The sequence below is a fragment of the Grampus griseus genome (genome assembly GCF_964374135.1).
Source record: "Grampus griseus genome assembly, chromosome: 9".
In the NCBI taxonomy this organism is placed as follows: domain Eukaryota; kingdom Metazoa; phylum Chordata; class Mammalia; order Artiodactyla; family Delphinidae; genus Grampus; species Grampus griseus.
The window spans coordinates 100,720,367-100,743,010 of NC_139003.1; positions in this window are offsets into that span (position 1 = coordinate 100,720,367).

Below are 22,644 nucleotides of genomic sequence, written 5' to 3' on the forward strand. Positions count from 1 at the left end.
TGAACTTATAGGTGTTTCCTTGTACTTTGTTTATAGCCTTTAAATATTTTTAGTTTATTTGTGTCAAAAGCATTTTCGTTTTTCTTTGACACACATGCTTATAGAAAACAATATTTTTTAGAAAATGTCTGTATTACATATTCCATAAATATTAACAATAAGAATTGAAGGTTACAAGGATATACTAGAAAGGAAACTATCTCAGTTTTGACTGAGAAACAACAAAAACAAGGAGCTTCCTGAAATAGGAAAAAAAAATGGTGGTTTTGATGGGCAGGATTGAGTTATCAGTTATTATTTCCAGGCTAAAGTAATGAATTTCACAAATGCAGACACCACTGTCTTTTCTCCTTTGCAGTGCTGCTTGCTCAGAGTCCATGAAGCAATGTCTATAGAATTTTGGCAAGAAAGCAGACTACCTGAAAAACTCTATAATTAGTCAAAAGCTATTTATGTATAAAGATGGCAGAATATATTTCTCCAATACTCAAGGACACAAAAATATATTATTATTATACCTTTCCTTATTTCATATGTACTCAAAACTTATTGCATAGGTTCAAGTAAAGCTACAAATACTTGATTTTAAGGCAAAAACTGAAACAAAGAACTGAAGTTAGCAGTGACGTAAACTTAATATGTAACATAAAGCCTGATCCATCACACACTTGATTTCAAGTCAGGAACATGGATTGCTGTCTCCGTCAGTTCAGGCTGCTATAACATAATACCATAGACTGAGTGGTTTATGAACAACAAAAATGTATTTCTCACAGTTCTAAAGGCTGAGAAGTCCAACACCAAGGTGCCAGCAGAGTCAGTGTCTGGTGAGAGTTTTCTGGTTTATAAAGTATTTTTCTAGAAACCCTTTTCCTGTAAACTCACTTGGTGGAAGGACCTGGGGAACTCTGTGGGATCTCTTTTATGAGTGTTAATCCCATTGGTGAGGGCTCTACTCTCACTGACCTAAGCATCTCCCAAAGGCTTCATCTTTTAATACCATCCTATTGGGCAGTAGGTTTCAACATCTGGATTTAGGGGGTGGAGGTAAACATTCAGTCCATTGCAAATGTTAAACCCTGAGTTAAACCATTTGAAAATGTACATCTATTCTGAAAAATTAATAAAAATCAAAATTTGTTGAAACTCAATGTAAGAGGACTCTGATAACCACTGATGCCAGTTAGGTACAGAGAGTTACATTTAAGTAACTGTTGGAAATTGTAACAATTGCTTAGTTTGTTAGTTGGACAGATTTGTGGTTCCTTAAGCATATCATAGTGGTATTAAGCGTTTTTATATTTCTTCCAGGGGGTGGAAGTACTCTGTGCTGCTGATAGTATTTTTTTATTTGATATCAATAAAATTATACTTTTAATTAATTGCATAAATTATATGCCATTCTTACCTAAGGTGTGAATATGTATATTTCTAGCATACATATTTCAACAGGAAATATGAGAATACAGAACCAAAGGCTATTATTAACAAATGCCATATGAAATAACAAGTTCTGCTTTTCCTAAACACTAAATACTCCTCTACCTTGATACTCCAGTCAGACTTTTTACTTTTATTCTTTTTTGAAAAATATAGAACATCTTTTAAGAGAAATATAATTTCAGAGAAGTTACCTAACATACAACTAAGTACTGCACATTACATTGGTATTTAGTATTTTACTATTATAAACTTTCATTTGATTACATATGAACAATATTTTCCAATATTTTAAACAAAGGGGTAAATAATTATCTTCAATACTGGGGATTATTTCCTCCCTTCTATCTTTTTTTTTCCTAACTCTACCTAAGTTTTCATTTTGTAAATAGCATGATGCTTATAATTGGATATCCATCCACATCCCACATCGTCGTGAAAATGTAAAGCAGGGTCATCACTGTTTTATCTTCTTAATGGGGTTTGCCTTTAGAAAGGGCTTCCCACCTTACTTGCTGTGCTTACATGCATGTTGCTGTATCATTTGGAGGACACATCTTAGAATCAGACTGTTAGAAACAGTGCTGCAATTTCACATGAGCTAGAATTGCTGTGCTCTAACACGTTTTTCTCAAAGCCAAATATAATCTTAAATTGAGGCAATTTTCCAGAGAAAAAAAGAAAAAGCAAAAAACAACCTATTGAGATAATATAGGCATTTTCCTTAAAATAACCTGAATAATTGCCCCTATTCACTGGCTTATTTGACTCAAAATTTTATAAAATTTGGCTCCCAATTTCATCCATATTGGTTCTTTTAACTTTCTGTCAGTGAAGAAAATTCTTAGTGAGGAAACATCAATTTTCTTTTAGTTTCATATCATAAAATACAACTTTTAAATACAATACGAACTTTAAAATTTTTCTTAATTGATTTTTCCTTAAACTTTTTAATAGCTTTAGCTAATTATTAAAGTTGAAACATAATTAAATAGTTACAAAATGCATTTATTTTGTTCACACATGAAAAATAGAATTGTAGTCACAAATTTATTTAGCCAAATTTAAAAGTGGAATATTTCCAGAAATGAATATTTTGAGGAAATTTATTGAATTTTCATGGTGACATATTTATTTTGAGTATTTTCCTTATAAAATAAAATTTAATTCTTCATAATTTCTAATTATTTCATTTGGAATAACAAAAAATGAATAAACCAAATGCCCACCTCTCATTTTAATTCAGTAAACTTCACATTGTATTCTAAGCAAAAAATCCATGGTTCCTTCATTTTTGCTTCATCTGTACTGTCTCCCTGTTTCTTACTCTCAATGTATCCTTATCTAAAGATGCCACAATGTTTTATAAAATTATGTTTTATTATGTGGATCACAAAACTGGATATCACACTAAAGTCTGATCAGTCTTTGTAGCACAACTATATCATGTCCATTTCTAAAACTGTTTACACGATCTATAAATATATTTGATGATGATAAATATTGAAGTTAAAATCAAGGAGAATGGTAAGGAATTTTAGAAAATAAATAATTTATTATTTGAATTAAATCTGGCATAATAATTATTTTACTGAATTAAAAAACTGCTTAAGATTCCCTAGAAAAAAAATGTATATGTATAAGTATAATGAATAAATGTTTAGCATCAGTTTGACTTTAAAAAATATTTTCTACCATTAAATTCTAATTGTTAATATACTATTGACTAATATATAATACACTATTTTTACATTAATTTCTTTTTTAAAAAAATTAAATTAAATTTTATTTATTTTTTTATACAGCAGGTTCTTATTAGTCATCAGTTTAATACACATCAGTGTATACATGTCAATCCCAATTGCTCAATTTATCACACCCCCACCCCCACCCCTCTGCGGCTTTCCCCCCTTGGTGTCCATATTTTTGTTCTCTACATCTGTGTCTCTATTTCTGCCCTGGAAACTGGTTCATCTGTGTCATTTTTCTAGATTCCACATATATGTGTTAATATACAATTGTTTTTCTCTTTCTGACTTACTTCACTCTGTATGACAGTCTCTAGATCTATTCACGTCTCAACAAATGACCCAATTTCATTCCTTTTTATGGCTGAGTTATATTCCATTGTATATATGTACCACATCTTCTTTATCTATTTGTCTGTCAATGGGCATTTAGGTTGCTTCCATGACCTGGCTATCGTAAATAGTGCTGCAATGAACATTGGGGCACATGTGTCTTTTTGAGTTATGTTTTTTTCTGGGTATATGCCCAGTAGTGCGATTGCTGGATCATATGGTAATTCTATTTTTAGTTTTTTAAGGAACCTCCATACTGTTCTCCATAGTGGCTGTATCAATTTACATTCCCACCAACAGTGCAAGAGGGTCCCCTTATCTCCACACCCTCTCCAGCATTTGTTATTTGTAGATTTTCTGACAATGCCCATTCTAACTGGTGTGAGGTGATAACTCATTGTAGTTTTGATTTGCATTTCTCTAATAATTAGTGATGTCAAGCAGCTTTTCATGTGCTTCTTGGCCATCTGTAGGTCTTCTTTGGAGAAATGTCTATTTAGGTCTTCTGCCCATTTTTGGATTGGGTTGTTTGTTTTTTTTTTTAATATTGAGCTGCATGAGCTGTTTATATATATTGGAGATTAATCCTTTGTCCATTGATTCATTTGCAAATATTTTCTCCATTCTGTGGGTTGTCTTTTCATCTTGTTTATGGTTTCTTTTGCTGTGCAAAAGCTTTTAAGTTTCATTAATTCCCATTTGTTTATTTTTGTTTTTATTTCCATTACTCTAGGAGGTGGCTCAAAAAAGATATTGCTGTGATTTATGTCAAAGAGTGTTCTTCCTATGTTTTACTCTAAGAGTTTTATAGTGTCCGGTCTTACATTTAGGTCTCAAATCCATTTTGAGTTTATTTTTGTGTATGGTGTCAGGGAGTGTTCTAATTTCATTCTTTTACGTGTAGCTGTCCAGTTTCTCCAGCACCACTTATTGAAGAGACTGTCTTTTCTCCATTGTATATCCTTGCCTCCTTTGTCATAGATTAGTTGAACATAGGTGTGTGGGTTTATCTCTGGGCTTTCTATCTTGTTCCATTGACCTAGGCTTCTGTTTTTGTGCCAGAACCATATTGTCTTGATTACTGTAGCTTTGTAGTATAGTCTGAAGTCAGGGATTCTGTTTTCTCCAGCTCCATTTTTTTCCCTCAAGACTGATTTGGCTATTCGGGGTCTTTTGTGTCTCCATACAATGCCATTGGTAATTTGATAGGGATTGCATTGAATCGGTAGATTGCTTTGGGTAGTATAGTCATTTTCACAATATTAATTCTTCCAGTCCAGGAACTTGGTATATCTCTCCATCTGTTGGTATCATCTTTAATTTCTTTCATCAGTGTCTTATAGTTTTCTGCAGACAGGTCTTTTGTCTCCCTAGGTAGGTTTATTCCTAGGTATTTTATTCTTTTTGTTGCAATGGTAAATGGGAGTATTTACTTAATTTCTCTTTCAGATATTTCATCCTTAGTGTATAGGAATGCAAGAGATTTCTGTGCATTAATTTTGTATCATGAAACTTTACCAAATTCATTGATTAGCTCTAGTAGTTTTCTAGTAGCATTTTAGGATTCTGTATGTATAGTATCATGTTACCTGCAAACAGTGACAATTTTACTTCTTCTTTTCCAACTTGTATTCCTTTTATTTCTTTTTCTTCTCTGATTGCCATGGCTAGGACTTCCAAAACTATGTTGAATAATAGTGGTGAGAGTGGACATCCTTGTCTTGTTCCTCATCTTAGAGAGAATGCTTTCAGTTTTTCACCATTGAGAATGATGTTTGCTGTGGGTTTGCCATATATGACCTTTATTATTTTGAGGTAAGTTCCCTCTATACCCACTTTCTGGAGAGAGGAGTGTTTATCATAAATTGGTGTTGGATTTTGTCCAAAACTTTTTCTGTATCTGTTGAGATGATCATATGGTTTTTATTCTTCAATTCGTTAATATGGTGTATCACATTGATTGATTTGCATATATTGAAGAATCCTTGCATCCCTGGGATAAATCCCACTTGATCATGGTGTATGATCCTTTAAATGTGTTGTTGGATTCTGTTTGCTAGTATTTTGTTGAGGATATTTGCACCTATATTCATGAGTGATATTAGTCTGTAATTTTCTTTTTTCATTGTATCTTTGTCCGGTTTTCATATCAGGGTGATGGTGGCCTCATAGAATAAGTTTGGGAGTGTTCCATCCTCCAAAACTTTTTGGAAGAGTTTGAGAAGGATGGATGTCAGCTCGTCTCTAAATGTTTGATAGAATTCACCTGTGAAGCTACCTGGTACTGGACTTTTGTTTGTTGGAAGATTTTTAGTCACAGTTTCAATTTCATTACTTGTGATTGGTCTGTTCATATTTTCTATTTCTTCCTGATTCAGTCTTGGAAGGTTATACCTTTCTAAGAATTTGTCCATTTCTTCCAGGTTGTCCATTTTATTGGCATAAAGTTGCTTGTAGTAGTCTCTTAGGATGTTTTGTATTTCTGTGGTGTCTGTTGTAACTTTTTCATTTCTAATTTTATTATTTTGAGTCCTCTCCCTCTTTTTCTGATGAATCTAGCTAGTGGTTTGTCAATTTTGTTTATCTTCTCAAGGAACCAGCTTTTAGTTTTATTGATCTTTGCTATTGTTTTCTTTGTTTCTATTTCATTTATTTCTGCTCTGATCTTTATGATTTCTTTCTTTCTGCTAACTTTGGGTTTTGTTTGTTCTTCTTTCTCTAATTCCTTTATGTGTAATGTTAGATTGTTTATTTGAGTTTTTTTTTTTTTTAACTGAGCCAGTGAACGGTGCCTTTATTCTGAGGCTGAACAGCAATGGACACCCTCCCTTGTTAACTGCTCCACCCTCCATTTGGGGGGAGGTAGGGGAAGGAAACATGCAGCTGCCCCTCCTTTTCCCTCCCACCCTCCCAGGGCTCACTGTCACCCCTCTCTAAAGTCACCCTCCTCTCTTTTTCTTATTTTTTGAGGTAGGCTTGTATAGCTGTAAACTTCCCTCTTAGAACTGCTTTTTCTGCATCGTATAGGTTTTGGGTCATCGTGTTTTCATTGTCATTTGTCTCTAGGTACTTTTTGATTTCCTCTTTGATTTTTTCAGTGATCTCTTGATTATTTAGTAACATATTGTTTAGCCTCCATGTATTTGTGTTTTTTACGTTTCTTTCCTAGTAATTCATTTCTAATCTCATAGCGTTGTGGTCAGAAAAGATGCTTGATATGATTTCGATTTTCTTAAATTTACTGAGGCTTGATTTGTGACCCAAGATGTGATCTATCCTGGAGAATGTTCTGTGCACACTTGAGAAGAAAGTGTAATCTGCTGTTTTGGTTGGAATGTCCTATAAATATCAGTTAAATCTATCTGGTCTATTGTGTCATTTAAAACTTGTGTTTCCTTATTAATTTTCATTTTGGTTGATCTCTCCATTGGTGTAGGTGTGGTGTTAAAGTCCCCCACTATTATTGTGTTACTGTCAATTTCCTCTTTTATAGTTGTTAGCAGTTGCCTTATGTGTTGATGTGCTCCTATGTTGGGTGCATATATATTTATAATTGTTATATCTTCTTCTTGGATTGATCCCTTCATCATTATGTAGTGTTCTTCCTTGTCTCTTGTAACATTCTTTATTTTAAAGTTTATTTTATCTGATATGATTATTGCTACTCTAGCTTTCTTTTGATTTCCATTTACATGGAATATCCTTTTCCATCCCCTCACTTTCAGTATGTGTGTGTCCCTAGGTCTGTAGTGGGTCTTCTGTAGACAGCATATATATGGGTCTTGTTTTCACATCCATTCACCAAGCCTGTGTCTTTTGGTTGGAGCATTTAATCTATTCATGTTTAAGGTAATTATCGATATGTATGTTCCTATGACCATTTTCTTAATGGTTTGGGTTTGTTTTTGTAGGTCTTTTTCTTCTCTTGTGTTTCTCACTTAGAGAAGTTCCTTTGGCATTTGTTGTAGAGCTGGTTTGGGGGTGCTGAATTCTCTTAGCTTTTGCTTGTCTGTAAAGTTTGTAGAGTTTCTGCTGAGAAATCTGCTGCTAACCTTATGGGAGTTCCCTTGTATGTTATTTGTTGTTTTTCCTTGGCTGTTTTCAATAATTTTTCTTTGTCTTTAAATTTTTGCCAATTAGATTACTATATGTCTCAGAGTGTTTCTCCTTGGGTTTATCCTGTATGAGACTTGCTGGGCCTCCTGGACTTGGGTGGCTATTTCCTCTCCCATGTTAGGGAAGTTTTTGACTATAATCTCTTCAAATATTTTCTCTGGTCCTTTCTCTCTCCCTTCCCCTTCTGGGACCCCTATAATGTGAATGTAGGTGCGTTTAATGTTGTCCCAGAGATCTCTTAGGCTGTCTTTGTTACTTTTCATTCTTTTTTGTTTATTCTGTTCCACAGCAGTGAATTCCACCATTCTGTCTTCCAGGTCACTTATCTGTTCTTCTGCCTCAGTTATTCTGCTATTGATTCCTTCTAGTGTAGCTTTCATTTCAGTTATTGTATTGTTCATCTCTGTTTGTTTGTTCTTTAATTCTTCTAGGTCTTTGTTAAACATTTCTTGCATCTTCTCCATCTTTGCCTCTATTCTTTTTCTGAGGTCCTGGATCATCTTCACTATCATTATTCTGAATTCTTTTTCTGGAAAATTGCCTATCTCCACTCATTTTGTTGCATTTCTGGAGTTTTATCTTGCTCCTTCATCTGGTACATAACCCTCTGCCTTTTCATCTTGTCTATCTTTCTGTGAATGTGTTTATCTTTCCACAGGCTGCAGGATTGTAGTTCTTCTTGCTTCCGCTGTCTGCCCTCTGCTTAATGAGGCTATCTAAGAGGCTTGTGCAAGTTTACTGATGGGAGGGACTGGTGGTGGGTAGAGCTGTGTGTTGCTCTGGTGGGCAGAGCTCAGTAAAACTTTAGTCTGCTTGACTTCTGATGGGTGTGGCTGGGTTCCCTCTCTATTGGTTGTTTGGCCTGAGGCACCCCAACACTGGAGCATACCTGGGGTCTTTGGTAGGGCTAATGGCTTACTCTGGGAGGACTCACGCCAAGGAGTCCTACCCAGAACTTCTGCTGCCAGTGTCCTTGTCCCCATGGTGAGCACACCCACCCCCTGCCTCTGCAGGAAACCCTCCAACACTAGCAGGTAGGTCTCTTTCAGTCTCCTATGAGATTACTGCTCCTTCCCCTTGGTCTCAATGTGCACTCTACTTTGTGTGTGACCTCCAAGAGTGGAGTCTCTGTTTCCCCCATCCTGTCAAAGTCCTGCAATCAAATCCCATTAGGCTTCAAAGTCTGATTCTCTAGGAATTCCTCCTCCCATTTCCAGACCCCCAGGTTGGGAGGCCTGACGTGGGGTTCATAACCTTCACTCCAGTGGGTGGATTTCTGTGGTATAAGTGTTCTCCAGTCTGTGAGTCACCCACCCAGCAGTTATGGGATTTGATTTTACTGTGGTTGCACCCCTCCTACCATCTCACCGTGGCTTCTCCTTTGTCTTTGGGTGTGGGGTATTTTTTTGGTGAGTTCCAATGTCTTCCTGTCAATGATTGTCCAGCAGCTAGTTGTGATTCTGGTATTCTCACAAGAGGGAGTGAGAGCATGTCCTTCTACTCCACCATCTTGGTTCAGGGTCCCTATAATACACTATTAACTATACTCTTACATATTATATATAGTATATGTTGATATACTATTATGGTGTTGACTAATATAATTGAAGATGAATGTGATAGTTATTTTGCAGAGGTTATAAAACTGGATATAGTCATAGATATAGAGTATTCCATCATCCAAAATTTCTAAATAATTATATCAAATAAAAATTTTCAGATATAATTCCAGTGGGGAATTCAGTTCTTGTCATAAGTCATGCTGCTTTTGAAGTTTGAAACCATATGAGCATTGATCTTTCTGTATTTACTTGGCTATGTGGAATCCTACAATTAGTCCCTCTTTTTTATTGAGAATACAATATCATTCCAGATTTTGATGTAACTACCAATGTGTTTGTTTTATAAATTTCCCCTTGATTTCAAAATTTGATTCTGCATTTTCCTTATAATATTTGCACCAAGACAAATTGGGATTTCTTCCTATTAAAAAAAATAAGTTAGATGAAGTGAGAAAGTAATCATAAATCATGTCCTTGTCTAAATTATTTATGACAGCAGTCATGAATTTTAAGACTTAAATATTAGATACTTAATAAATGAACAGAAAATTTTTGTTTATTGCTAACTTCTTAAATGTTTAATCATTCATCTCTTCTTTGAATTGTAAATATTCTTCTGAAAGTGTTTCTTTACAACTTTTAATTAGCATTGATAGTTTTCAAAATTATAAAGATAATAAAGTAAAAATATATATACATACATGTATACTTATACATATATATATAATTCCAATTTTATAAGATGCAACAAAGACATTTACTTTCCTTATATTCCAATGAACTTTTTAGTACTTAAGTTTACTTATCACATATAAACTTGTATTTCCTTTGTCAGAAGTCTTTGTGAAGGTTATCAGAAACATCTGTGAATGATGTGAAAAATAGACTCAATATAAGAGTTTTAATCAGAATAAATTTGTATGTATTAAGACTTAGATTTATCATCTGTTTAATTCAACAGTAGTGGAAACAGTTTACAATAGCTAATGTTCACACAAGATTTGATACATGCCACTTCTGTACAGTGAGATTTACACATATGATTCAGATTTTCTTTTCTCCATCCCCAAGTATCCAGAATTTGTACATAGAGAGCAAAATTGTCTCCCCCAAAGTAAAAATCTGTCCAGGGTCACAGCAGCAAATTGGAGTGACAGGTAGTGGGCTTCTGGTGCCTAAGGCTCTCTGCCCTGAGGCACCCCTGTCTAATTCTTAACACAACCAGGACTGACACAAATTATGATGTAGCTGTCAGCACTTCCAAAGGTACACGTGACCAGGCAGAGTAGCTGACACACAAGCGAGCATCAATTCATGGGCCAAAATAACTAAATATCTGAGAAGAAAAATTCCCTGAAAGAAAATTAACTGAATACAATATAACCTCTGATTCAGAATTATTAGAATGGTGATACCAACAGTATTAAAAAGGTGTGATATTAGTGATCTGTCACATGACAAGTTCTTAACAGGAAAAATATGAACTATTACTCATAAGTACATAAAAATTAAAATAGAAAATACAATAGGATAGATCAAGCTGTATAATAGTACTATCAAGCCCCTCTATTTAGTTGAGAAAATAATATTATTCCAGCTTTGATACAGCTGCTGGCATTCTTGCTTTATAAAATTATTTACCATTTTCTCCTTGATTTCAAATTTTGATACTGCATTTTCCTGGATTTGTCCCTATTTTTTTTTAATAGATGAGGTAAGAATAAATGAGGTAGAATGTAAAAAGTTCAGATTGAAAAATTCTTCTAGAGACAGCAAAAAAGTCAATACAATGTGAACTAAATATCTAAAAAAAACAAAATCAAGCATAATGGAAAAGATTGATAGAAAAGTTGTGTTAAGGCAACAACAACAATGTTTTAATTTTAGAATCTAAATGGAGGCACATACAAATACACTGTACGATGCTTTCAACTCTTAATTGGATTGTAAATGTTCATAATAAACTGTTGGGGTGGGGAAGAAGAGCTCAGAGGAGGGCTGGAGGAGGTGAGACAATGTCTTGCAATGAAATTCCCTGTTGGAGGATGTGTGTTTATGGTGAGGAGACATTCTGTTAATAAATAATGAAGAAAATGCAGATAAGTTTTTTAGAATTTAATAAAAAATAAAAATCTTAGATTCAAAGTTAAAAATTAAGAACCTCATTGAAAAAAAAATTGTCTAAAATTTATAGAGAAAAAGAGCAAAATAGCAATCAAAGAGCCCTGTCAGACCAACACCAGTCTACTCAACAGATACTTTAGAAATAAGAAGACAACTAGGAAATGTTCTTTAGACACTAAAAACCTTAACCTTATAATGTGATATCCAGGTGTCATTCCAATGTGAGGAAATAATATTATCCTCAGACAGAAAAGGTCTCCGAAAATTTGCCATACCATGACATAGGACATTGTAGGATGTATATTCAAAGACACTGGAAGCATCCCTGACAAAAGTATTCCAAAAGATAAATATATAGAGGAGATGGTACAAAAGGTCTGGTAAGGGTAATTGAATATCATAATGTGTATACTATGAATTTTTTTCTAAAAAGAAGAGAAACTTGTCTGTCTCATGTAAAAATGCCTTTCTAACCAGCTACTGCATTGAAGGCAAAGGGTTTGGTATAGTATTTACTTACTCTCACTCTGCCTGACACATGATGGTTCTACAGATATCTCTCTAATAAATAATCCAAAATATGTTTCTTAATAATGTATTCAAGTTTTTATACAAGTCATTTGCAAGGGCTGCTGATGAAACAGTGCTTAGCAGATAAATCTTGGTCAAAGGACTGAATGATTGACAGAACTATGGACCTACTGAATTAATGAATAAATACAGCAAATGATATTAAAATACAGCAGTGAAACATCTAGAACCAGGACATGACATGAACTCAAAAGGAGCGGGGGGTGGGTTAGTTGAGGGAAACAACAGATGTGAATTAATCATCTTGGATCATTATAGGCATACAAAGAGGAAGAAAACCTAACAGATTTATATAAAATTAAAAATTAATACAAATATCTGAACAGACTTAAGTGTACATTTTTTTATTTGAAATATCCTCTAAACTCTGCAAAACATATTGTACAGCAAATTTGAAGTTTATTTTATTTACTGGTTCATTTTATCTGTACTTCTATAATTTTCATGGCCCAACATATATTTGCGTTGAAGGGTAATTGTGTGAACACAAATTCACGCGTGGATCAACATGGTCAAAACTACTGAACAATAATAATACACTTTATAAGGAAAGAAAGGATTATGACGTCTCATCTTGAAAATCTAAAAAAGTAAATAACAAACTAATCTGCTCACTAGATTCTAAAACTAATTGAAAACCTACACTGTTTTTGACCAGCCAAAAAACACTGCCTAAAACTTGTGACATACTAAAACAACACAGTAGTTTAACATGATTACAACATATCTTTAACATTTAAATTTAAATAGATTAACAGTGGCAGCCAGATACTAGCATTAAACTCCCAATCGGTCTGTCGTTCAAATAAGCAAAGACTAAACAAGAAATATAAGGATACAGCAAAGAATATGAAACCCTGAGAGTGAAATTATTTAACAATATTCATCTCTTTCTAAAAGGCCCCCATAAGAGTGACAATCTAATTTTTCCATGTCTTGAGCTCTTCTTGTACATAACTATGATTTTTAGACATAGGGAAATATTTCAAACTCACTTTTAGTAGGAAAATAATGTGAGTAGGCAACTAGCTTTATTAGTTTTGAGAAAAAAAATGTAAAAAATTGAAGATGCTGAGAGACCTGGGTAAAGCAGAAGGGCAACCCCAAGGACTCCATGGTATTCAAGAGTTCCCTTGCAGAGAGTTACCTCAGACAAATCATGTAACCTTTCAAAACCACCATGGACCTGCAGGAAGGATTTGTGCAGCCCAGTTGTATTTTGTACCTCCCATGTCTGTTTTCTATAGTTTGTGAGTGAGACTAGTCACTGAATCACCAGGAAAGGTTAAATGGCAATTGTAAAATCATTGTCCACTTTGTCACTGCTTTTATTCTGAACTATCTAATGCTCTGAACAGATCCAGGGAAACAGATTATATTACACCTTCATGCCATTAACCCTGCATCCAAAACCTAATTTCTGGAAATATCAAGCTTGGTTAAATCTTTGATATATATGGCGTGTATTTATAAATCCTTATGTTAATCAGGTAAATGAAAACAAACTTGGCTTTTAACTTTCTCTGACACACAGGCACTCATTTCAAGATGATGACTTATTTGTAGACAAAGAATTGAATGCTAAAATTAAGTAGAAGCATTCACTTTGGTGGCTCTTTGCTCAGAAAAGTAAGAAACAAACTAAAATATTATATAATAGTGGCAGTATAATATAACTTTAAAATAATCTCCTTTGAAGTTGATACAGAGAAAAAAAATCTTCCTCAGGGTCAATAGAAGTGGTGCTACAATAGAATAAATATCAATCCCTATTACTCTCTATAATTTCATCATTTTCAAAGTTCAGACCAAAAATTCTTGATTTTTGCTGATGGATATATCCTTAACTGTTTAGATAGATAGATAGATAGATGATAGATAGATCAATAGATGATAGATAGATAGATAGATAGAGATAGAGATGTATAGATATATATCCCAATTGCTTTCCTCTTCCACTGCATTTCTCCTACCCTGGTCTAACCGACCCTCGCCTTCTTGCAGCAACTTTTCTCTACCTTCTGCCTCTGCTTCTCCTTCTCCTACTGTTGATTCTGTTATTGACTTGAAATCAGTGGTTCCTTTATTATGGAAGTCAGATCATATCATCCCTCTGCTCAACCCTCTCCAGTGGCTTTCTTTTCACTCAGTGTAAGTGTTAAAACTCCTAGAGTGACCTGCAAATAGGATGAATGTATGTCCCAGTTTGTTTGGGGCAACCAGGTTCACACTTGGTTTCCAGTCATAATTATTAATCCTATCATTCTTAAAAGTGATCGTTCCTTAATGCTCAGTTTTGTGACCAGTCTCCCATGGGCCTTTTGCAATCTGTCTCTGGTCTATCTTCCTCTCTGCCTCCCCCTTCAGACACACTCCCCTCTGTTATTCTTTAATTACTTATGGGAAGATCTGTCCCTGTCGCCCTTCCATTCACTCTTCCCTGGGCCTGGGATACGCATCACTCAGCTTTCTCCAAGCGTCCTCTCACACCACTGTCAAGCCTTTACTTCCAAGCGGCATTCTCAGTGAGCCTTTCCTAGTGTCCCCACCTCACCACTCCCAATTTTTTTTCTCTACTGAACTTTTCTTCTTAGCACTCATCAACATCTGTGTGTCTGTCTCCATCAGAACATAGGGATCATGTGGGAAGAGATTTAGTTGATATGTTTATCCTGTTTTTCTAAAGTCTTGCTCATGGTAAATTCTCAATAAGTATTTCATGAATGAATGAATGGACATACAAACTGGCCCTTAATTTTTTTTAATTAAAAAAATATTTTGTATTGGAGTATAATTGATTAACAGTGTTGTGTTAGTTTCAAGTGTACAGCAAAGTTATCCAATTATACATCTACATATATCTATTCTTTTTCAAATTCTTTTCCTGTTTAGATTATTATGGAATACCGAGCAGAGTTCCCTGTCACTATATAATAGATCATTGTTGGTTATCTATTTTAAATATAGCCATGTGTACATGTCAGCCACAAACTGCCAACCTCTCCCTCTCCCTACTCTAATCCCCTGATAACCATTAGTTCCTTCTCTAAGCCTGTGAGTCTGCTTCTGTTTTATAAATAAGTTCATTTGATCTTTTTTTTGGGGGGGGGGGGAATTCTATTTAAGCTTCCTTGATGCTTGCTCTTCGCTGTGTGGTCAGACTAGTACTTTTCACACTTACCTTTATTTATCCTATGGGCAGATTAAAGGGACTCAATACTCACAGGGTATGTTTACATAAAGCACTATGTTACAAAGGGAATGTTCTTTAAATTCTCATAGTTTATTTTAAAATGTTATTCCATTTCTGCGTTGTGCTCCATTATAATTATATTTTTAATATATAAGCACTATCTTAATTTACTTATCATCAATTAAAGTCCATGTGGGCTTAATTCAATAAACATTTATTGGCTGTCTACCATATGCCGGCTGCTGCGGATACATCAGTGAGCAAAGAAGATAACACTGTTCTCTTTGAATGAGAATTTTCAGTAAGGGAAAACAGCATATTAGGTTTGTATAGATACTTGAAAGAGTTATGTGTTATCAAAAACAAAAGAAGATTTGATATTGGCGAGTGTAGGGTTTGAATGAAAAAGAAGAAAAAAAAATGCAAAATTTTTGACTGGAAGCACTGTTACTGAAAGTGGGGTCCGGCTGCTCGCAGCTCAAAAACCAATAAAGAGGCAAGATTGGTGGAAGGGAGTCTGCTTTATTTCAGATGCCAGAAACAGGGGGTAGGGTGGGGGAGGGGATGGTGGACTCCTGTCCAAAGGCTTACTACCCCTACTGATAATCACTGGGAAATCACTGCTTTTATAGGCAGAGGGCTATGTGCAGAAACAGTACCATCAGCTTTGACAGTCATCAATTTCTTTTTTTTTTTTTTTTTTTTGTGGTACGCGGGCCTCTCACTGTTGTGGCCTCTCCTGTTGCGGAGCACAGCCTCCGGACGCGCAGGCTCAGCAGCCATGGCTCATGGGCCCAGCTGCTCCGCGGCCTGTGGGATCTTCCCGGACTGGGGCACGAACCCGTGTCCCCTGCATCGGCAGGCGAACTCTCAACCACTGCACCACCAGGGAAGCCCGTGACAGTCATCTTGAAGTTGGTCATGCAATGGTCTGACCAGCATCATCTTGATTGTTTTAAGTACAGTCAATCTTCAGTTCCAGGGTTGGTTTGTTCCCATTTTGACAAAGTTCAATTTATCTTTGTTGTGTTACTCACATTTCATGATATTTTGGTGGCTTCTTTAAGAAATATTTGTCTATGCAAATGTCACTAACTTTTTTTCCTATGTTTCCTTTGAGTTTAATAGTTTTTGCTCTTGAATTTTAGTCTATGATTCATTTTGATTAAATATTTGTACATGGGATAATGATTAAAAAACACTTCATTTCTTTCCTCATATCAACTGTCTCTGCAGAACTTCTTGAAAAGAATTCGTTCTTTTCATATTGCATTCCCTTAGCACCTTGGTTGAAAATCAATTGGCCATCTCTCTCTGAGTCTATTTCTGAACATGGTATTCTCTTTCATTGATCAATATATCTCTCTTTATGGCAAAACCATATTCTCATGCTTACTGTACATTTACGATGTTGGGGAGGAAGAAATTTTCCTCTATCCTTCTAGGTTATTCTGGCTGGTCTAAGAATTTAATTTGACATGAGACAGATTAACAGAAGAAAATCAAACAGAAGTTTGATAACATTGTACACACGGAAGAGACCCAGGAAAACTAAGTAACTCCCCAAATGGCTGAAGCCCTCACTTTAAATACTGTCTTCAGCTAAAGACAAAGGAGAATGTTGGGGATAGTGAAATCCACATGAGGGACAAGTTGGTAGAGTAGGAAGATTGGGGCTCACCGCCTCCCATGTACACCAAAATTACAGCTACATGTAGAAAAACTATTTCTGATAATGACCTGACAACTAGCAGAGAAAAATTTTCACAACTAGAGATAAAAAGGAAAGCCACATTGAGATAAGTAGGAGGGATGGAGACACGGTCTGGCCGGGACATCCACCTCTGGCACTGTGACCCACATAAGGAGGGATAGCGCAACCATCAGAGGTTCCCCTGAGAACCAAGGGCTCCAAACCCCACATCATACTGCCCAGCCTGAGAGTCCTGCACCAGGAAGGTGAGCCACCAGAACATCTGGCTTTGAAAACCAGTGCGATTTATATCCAAGAGAGCCAGAGGGCTGTAGGAAATTAAACCTCTGCTCTTAAAAGACAGAAGAGAAACTCACTTGATCCAAATCCCAGCACTTAGGCAGCAGCTTGAAAAGCACCTCTTTCTTACGTGAAGGAGATTTATTGACTAGTTTTACATTATGTGGCCGAGAGGCAGGGATCTTTTGGAAATTTCTTTGCATATGGATGAGTTGGTGGGTGTCAGTTTTTGTTTGTTTGTTTTTTGTTTGTGGCTCACACTCTACCTAGCTGGTCTGGCACTGGCAGCACCATCTATGACTCTCCCCATCTAAGCTATTAACACTGCTCACCTTATCCTGGGTTCACTTGTGGACCCGACACAGTGATGCCAAATCCAGCCTCTGTACACTGACACTGAATTAAACCTCAGAGACAGAGTTTTGGGTGAAGTAGAAAAAATAGGTTTATTCCTTTGCCAGGCAAAGGGAGCCACCAGGTTAATGACCTCAAAACTGTGTGTCCCAAACTGGAGTGGGTAGTGAAGAATTTTATAGTAATAATTCAAAGAGGGCATGATCAGCTCATGGACATTTTTCTGATTGGTTGGTGGTGAAGTAAGTGGGAGTCAGCATCATCAACCATCTGGTTCCAACCAATCTGGGATCTACGTGCTTGTGGGCAGCACACAGTTAGCTTCTCCCACCTGGTGGGGGTTTCAGCCTCTGCAAAAGAGCTCATAGATACTGTTATGGATATCCCTCGAGGGGGAACCAGGACCCTGCCCCAAGGCTGCGCTATTGTTTCTTGACTGCTCCTCCCTTGTCTCCGAATCCCCTCCCTTCCCTGAATAGCAACTGTTTGAACCTGCCCTTTGGAACTCAGGGAAGGACATGGAGACTGAATGAAGCTTATTTCCTGTAATCAAGAAGTGGGGGACACAAAAATGCTTTTGTGCACAGGAGCCCCATAGTGTCCTGCTCAGTTTCAACAGCCAGCCCCCTGCCCCCTCCACCATTCCTGGTAGCCACCTTCAGCCAGCAGCAGAGATCCTCTAAAGCAGTGCCCCCCAACCCGCTAGACCTGATGGACACCATCAGCCAGCGCCAGCATTCCCCCAAAGAGGGTCTCAACCTGGGGGTCAACCCTGCACACCAGAGCACCCACAACAGTTGTGACTGGACCTTACATAATCTTTCAAGACTGAATCAGGAAGATAGAAAATCTGACAGACCAATTACTAATAGTTGTCAACTACAAATTGGCAGTTGCCATTGACACTTGTCATCTACCTCTACGAGGATTAAATCACGTGCTGCTGCAGCTGCTGATTTTCAACACCCCCTAGAAGGAGTTCAGGGTGGAGGGCAGAAATAAGGCACTCTGTGCTCTGGGAAAAACTGGCAGAACATGTCTTCAGATAGTTAGATATTTTCAGGAGATGATTTTATGTCTTCATATCTAGAAAAGCACTAAAATCCTCCATGGTGACAACTGCTCCTTGTGACTAGCAGAAACTTTCTCAAAAAAATATGTGCTTGATGGCATGTACTCCCCCTTCACCAAAATCACATATATACTGACACTTCCCCCTACCTCCTTGGAGCAGTTTCTCAGAATTATCTGAAATGCTGTTTTCTGGGCTACAGTTCTCATTTTGCCCCAAATACAACCTAACTCATGACTCTCACATTGTGTATTTTTTAAGTTGACATAGTGATATTGAATAAGTAATCAAAAGACTCCCAACAAACAGGTGAATTCTACCAAACATTTATTTAAAAAAAATTAATACATATTCTTCCCTAATAATTTCCAAAATCTGAAGAGGAAGAAATACTTCCAGACTCTTTCTACTACAAGACCAACATTATCCTGATATCAAAACCAGACACTACAAAAAAGAAAACTTACAAGCCTTCATCCCTATTGAATATAGATGCAAAATTCCTCAACACAATATTAGCCAAATTCAACAATATGTTGAAAGAATCATACATCATGATCAAGCGAGTTTTATCTCAGGGATGCAAGCATGATTCAATATTTGCAAATCAATCAGTGTGATGCAGTATGTTAACAAAATGAAAAATAGAAATCATGTAATCATCTCAATTGATACGCAAAAATATTTGCCAAAACTCAACATCCATTTATAAAAAAGAATAAAAACAAACTCTCAACAAAATGGGTATAGAGGGATATTAACTCAAAATAATAAAGGCCGTATGTGACAAAACCACAGCTAACATCATATTCAAAGGTGAAGAGATTAAAAAATTTCCCCTATGATCAGAAACAAGACAAGGATGCCTACTATCATTACTTTTATTTAACATAGTATTGGGAGTCCTGACCACAGCAATCAGGCAAGAAAGAGAAATAAAATGAATCCAAATTAGAAAAGATGGATGAAAACTGTTACTGTTTGGAGATAACAGGACACTATACAGAGAAAACACTATAGACCCCATGGGAAAAAAAAAAACAAAAACAACTATTAGAACTAAGAAACATAGTAAAGTTGCAGGATACAAAATTAATATACAAATATATGTATAATTTTATAAAGTAATCAACCTTTCAGAAAGATAAATTGTGAAAACAATCTCATTTACAATTCATTAAAAATAATAAAATGCCTAAGAATACATCTAACCAAAGGAGTAAAAGACATGTACTCTGAAAACTATAAGACATTGATGAAAAAATTGGAAAATGATACAAATAAGTGAAAAGATTGTTCTCATGGATTGGAATAATTAATACTGTTAAAATGCCCATACTACCCAGAGCAATCTACAGATTCAGTGCAAGACGTATTAAAATACAAATGGTATTTTTCACAAAAGTGAAGCAAATAATTCTAAAACTGGTGTATAAACACAAAAGACTCCACATAGCCAAAACAATCTTGAGAAGGAGAACAAAACTGTAGGTATCTTACCCCCAGTTTTCAAACTATACTACAAAGCTACAGTAAGCAAAAGAGTTTGGTACTGGTACAAAAACAGACACAGAGATCAATGGAACAGAATAGAAAACCCAGAAATAAATCCACTTTTATATAGTCAATTAATCTACCAGAAAGGGGGCAAGAATATACAATGGGGAAAAGACAGTCTCTTCAATAAATGGTGCTGGGAAAACTGGACAGCTGCATGCAAAAGAAATAAAACTGAAGTATATTCTTATGCCATATACAAATATAAACTCAAAATGGATTAAAAACTTAAATATGAGACCTGAAACCATTAATCTCCCAGAAGAAACATTGTAAGTATGCTCTTTGATATTGCCCTAGCAATAATTTTTTGGAACTGTCTCCTCAGGCAAGGGCAGTAAAAGTAAAAATAAACAAATGCGACTACATCAAACTAAAAAGTTTTGCACAGTAAAGGAGTCATCAATGCAACCAAAAGGCAACGTACATAAATGGGAGAAAGTATTTTCAATGATATATCTGATAATGGGTTATATGAAAATTATATAAAGAAATTATACAACTTGATCTCAAGATAAACCCCCAAAAATCTGATTAAAAATGGGCAGAGAATCTGAATAGACATTTTTCCAAAAAAGACATGCAACTGGCCAACAAACACATGAAAAGATGCTCAACATGACTAATCATCAGGGAAATCTCCACATCCTTGCCAAAACCTTACACCTGTGAGGATGGCTACTACCAAAAAGACAACAAATAGCAGGTGTTGACAAGGATGTGGAGAAAATGGATTTCCTTCTGCACTGTTGATGGGAATAAAATTTGAGGCAGTCTTCATGGCAAACAGTAGGAGATTCCTCAAAAAAATTAAAAATAGAACTATTATATGATCCAGCAATTCCACTTCTGAGTACTTACCTAAACCAAAAGGACTAATTCAAAAAGATATATGCATCCCAACGTTCTTTGCAGCATTTACAACAGCCAAGATATGGAAGCAACGTAAGCATCCATAGGCACATGAGAGGTTAAGGAAAATGTGACAGATAGAGTACATAGATGAATAGAATAGATAAAAGACATACCATAGAATATTACTTAGACATAGAATGAATGACATCTTGCCACTTGTGATGACATGGATGGACCTTGAGGGTATTATGCTAAATAAAGTAGGTCAGATGGAGAAAAACAAATACCATATTATCTCACTTATATGGGGAGTCTAAAAAACAAAACATAGGAACAAACAAAGCAAAACAGACAGATATACAGACACAGAAAATAAAAGGGTGGTTGCTTAAGGGGAGGGGGTTGGGGGATGAGCGAAATGGGTGAAAGGCATTAATAGGTTCAAAATTCCATTTATAAAATACATAGGTCATCGGGATGTAATATGCAGCATCAGGAATATAGTTAATAATATTTTAATAATTTTGTATGATGATAGGTTTGCTGGACTTGTCATTGTGGTCACTTCACGATGTATTTCATTGTCGGATCACTATATTTTACATATGAAATTAACATAATATTGTACGTCAACTAAACATTAATAAAAAAAGAAATCCACACACATACGGGAATAGAAAAATAACAAGTAATAAGAGAAATACCAATTTAAGGACAGTGACTGTGTATAGTGGCATCTGGAATTAAATGTGACATTTATTTTATTACTTTTACCTTTTTATGGTTAACTTAAATAATAACCTCTAGTTTTTCAGTCAGAAAAATACATTTATTTAAGTCATGTCAATATACATTTAATATAGTTCACAGGCAACTTTCTTTTCCAGTCCATGTAATAATCCTTATTATTTACTGTATTAACTGCATAGCATTGTCATGACCGAACCTATAGTTGAGTCTGTTTTGTGGAAATAACAACATGGATGCATTGAAGATCTTTGTATTTTTTTCTAGCCATATTTCTGATAATGTTTCTGTAAGATTAATTTCCAGAAATACATTGCTATTCAATGGATATAGATGTTATTTCCATTCCAACAAGCAAAAAACAAAGATCCTTTCTTTGGTATGTGCTTTCAAAGTGTAGAACAATTTAAATTTCTGGGTGCACCATTTTGTGTCTCTCTTTGAAAATTATTGTCAAAAATCACACTACAGTCTGCTTTACTTTTTGTATGTTGGAAAAGTTAGGACAAACAAAATTGGTGAAAACATACTAGTTAGCACTGTAATTTGAAATTCTATGCTTAAATTATATTTTTGCCTGAGTTACCTCAAGAGCTAAAAAGAAGAGCAGTTGCATACAAATAGTAGAACCTCCTACTCTATCCCATGACTGCACTTAGATTCATGAGGAAGTGTATCGTCTAGAAAGAGCAGAGAAGAGAGGTAGGTTTTGCTGCATCTTGCAATATAAAATTGCATGCAACCACATGCTTTGATGTGTTATCACCATATTTATACTGCTGGGAACAGGACATTTTTGTTTATTTTTATTCTAATTGTCATCCTTGCTGTTGAAAGATAAGATTTTCATAAACATATATGGATTTTTTTTCCTTTCAGAAATAAGATTTTTTTTGTTTTGGACTTGGGATCATAAGAGAGAAAACTTACCTAAACACCATGCAGTTCATAATATTATG